The following is a 3,110-nucleotide window of genomic DNA, read 5'->3' as shown; positions in this document are numbered from 1 at the left end:
CGCCTCCGCAGGCTCATCCCCGCTGGTGCCTTTCCCCTGGGCCTAGGCCTCGGTTTAGGCCTCCTTGGAGAGGAGGTTGCTGGCAGGGGCTGTCTCCACACTGCAAGGTGCTGGAGCTCAGAGGGCCTCGTCAGAGGGAAGGGACCAGCAAGGGGCTGGATGCCCAAGACCTCTTTGGCCCAGCAGCCTCAGGGCAGCAAGGAGAGCAAGAGGCCCAACTTGCCCCTAGGTCGGCTCTGCCCCTTCCCACACAGGCGGCCAGCCCAGCAGCTGCCTGACAGACTCTGGCTCCCTTGAGCTCTCTGCCGGTGCAGGGGGCAGGAACAGACGTGTGCATGTGGTTCTGCCTTGGTCTTGGAGTGTGGACACACTGCCTGGCCTCCAGGCTCAGGGGCAAGGGCCCGGAGAGAGCACCACCCCGAAGCGCTTTTCTCCCGGGCTTGGGAGCATTTTGCGTGCTTGGTGGGAACAGTGGGCGGGAGTGCTTGCAAACCGGCCTTTGGAGGCAGCCGGGGAGGTCTTCCAGTGGGAGAGGGCCGGTTGTGCTCAGAGGCCCCACAGGCCAGGGGCAGGACCCAGCAGGGCCCCTGCCCCTGGCCAGCCTTGCCCAGACCTTCCTGCCTCCGGGGTTACAGCCCCACCAAGGGGCAGGCTGCGGGGACTGGGTCCAGACATGCCCAGGTGCCTCCCCAGTCTCATCCCCGCTGGTGCCTTTCCCCTGGGCCTAGGCCTCGGTTGAGGCCTCGTTGCAGAGGAGGTTGCTGGCAGGGGCTGTCTCCACACTGCAAGGTGCTGGAGCTCAGAGGGCCTCGTCAGAGGGAAGGGACCAGCAAGGGGCTGGATGCCCAAGACCTCTTTGGCCCAGCAGCCTCAGGGCAGCAGGGAGAGCAAGAGGCCCAACTTGCCCCTAGGTCGGCTCTGCCCCTTCCCACACAGGCGGCCAGACCAGCAGCTGCCTGACAGACTCTGGCTCCCCTGAGCTCTCTGCCGGTGCAGGGGGCAGGAACAGACGTGTGCATGTGGTTCTGCCTTGGCCTGGGAGTGTGTTCCCCCTGCATTGTCCCCAGGCTCAGGGGCAAGGGCCCGGTGAGAGCACCACTCTGAAGCGCTTTTCTCCCGACCTTGGGAGCATTGTGTGCGCCTGTTGGGAACAGTGGGCGTGAGTGTTGGCAAACCGGCCTTTGGAGGCAGCCGGGGAGGTCTTCCAGCGGGAGAGGGCCGGTTGTGCTCAGAGGCCCCACAGGCCAGGGGCAGGACCCAGCAGGGCCCCTGCCCCTGGCCAGCCTTGCCCAGACCTTCCTGCCTCCGGGGTTACAGCCCCACCAAGGGGCAGGCTGCGGGGACTGGGTCCAGACATGCCCGGGCGCCTCCCCAGTCTCATCCCCGCTGGTGCCTTTCCCCTGGGCCTAGGGCTCGGTTGAGGCCTCCTTGGAGAGGAGGTTGCTGCCAGGGGCTGTCTCCACACTGCAAGGTGCTGGAGCTCAGAGGGCCTCGTCAGAGGGAAGGGACCAGCGAGGGGCTGGATGCCCAAGACCTCTTTGGCCCAGCAGCCTCAGGGCAGCAGGGAGAGCAAGAGGCCCAACTTGCCCCTAGGTCGGCTCTGCCCCTTCCCACACAGGCGGCCAGCCCAGCAGCTGCCTGACAGACTCTGGCTCCCCTGAGCTCTCTGCCGGTGCAGGGGGCAGGAACAGACGTGTGCATGTGGTTCTGCCTTGGCCTGGGAGTGTTTTCCCCCTGCATTGCCCCCAGGCTCAGGGGAAAGGGCCCGGAGAGAGCACCACCCCGAAGCGCTTTTCTCCCGGGCTTGGGAGCATTGTGCGTGCCTGGCGGGAACAGCGGGTGGGAGTGCTTGCAAACCGGCCTTTGGAGGCAGCCGGGGATGTCTTCCAGCGGGAGAGTGCCGGTTGTGCTCAGAGGCCCCACAGGACAGGGGCAGGACCCAGCAGGGCCCCTGCTCCTGGCCAGCCTTGCTCAGACCTTCCTGGCCTCCGGGGGTACTGCCCCACCAAGGGGCAGGCTGCGGGGACTGGGTCCAGACAGGCCCGGGTGCCTCCCCAGTCTCATCCCCGCTGGTGCCTTTCCCCTGGGCCTAGGCCTCGGTTAAGGCCTCCTTGGAGAGGAGGTTGCTGGCAGGGGCTGTCTCCACACTGCAAGGTGCTGGAGCTCAGAGGGCCTCGTCAGCGGGAAGGGACCAGCAAGGGGCTGGATGCCCAAGACCTCTTTGGCCCAGCAGCCTCAGGGCAGCAGGGAGAGGAAGAGGCTCAACTTGCCCCTAGGTCGGCTCTGACCCTTCCCACACAGGCGGCCAGCCCAGCAGCTGCCTGACAGACTCTGGCTCCCCCGAGCTCTCTGCCGGTGCAGGGGGCAGGAACAGACGTGTGCATGTGGTTCTGCCTTGGTCTTGGAGTGTGGACACACTGCCTGGCCCCCAGGCTCAGGGGCAAGGGCCCGGAGAGAGCACCACCCCGAAGCGCTTTTCTCCCGGGCTTGGGAGCATTTTGCGTGCTTGGTGGGAACAGTGGGCGGGAATGCTTGCAAACCGGCCTTTGGAGGCAGCCGGGGAGGTCTTCCAGTGGGAGAGGGCCGGTTGTGCTCAGAGGCCCCACAGGCCAGGTGCAGGACCCAGCAGGGCCCCTGCCCCTGGCCAGCCTTGCCCAGACCTTCCTGCCTCCGGGGTTACAGCCCCACCAAGGGGCAGGCTGCGGGGACTGGGTCCAGACATGCCCAGGTGCCTCCCCAGTCTCATCCCCGCTGGTGCCTTTCCCCTGGGCCTAGGCCTCGGTTGAGGCCTCGTTGCAGAGGAGGTTGCTGGCAGGGGCTGTCTCCACACTGCAAGGTGCTGGAGCACAGAGGGCCTCGTCAGAGGGAAGGGACCAGCAAGGGGCTGGATGCCCAAGACCTCTTTGGCCCAGCAGCCTCAGGGCAGCAGGGAGAGCAAGAGGCCCAACTTGCCCCTAGGTCGGCTCTGCCCCTTCCCACACAGGCAGCCAGCCCAGCAGCTGCCTGACAGACTCTGGCTCCCCTGAGCTCTCTGCCGTGCAGGGGGCAGGAACAGACGTGTGCATGTGGTTCTGCCTTGGCCTGGGAGTGTGTTCCCCCTGCATTGTCCC

This window comes from Dama dama, unplaced genomic scaffold (assembly GCF_033118175.1).
Source record: "Dama dama isolate Ldn47 unplaced genomic scaffold, ASM3311817v1 ptg000082l, whole genome shotgun sequence".
Taxonomy (NCBI): Eukaryota; Metazoa; Chordata; class Mammalia; order Artiodactyla; family Cervidae; genus Dama; species Dama dama.
This window is presented reverse-complemented; position numbering follows the sequence as displayed.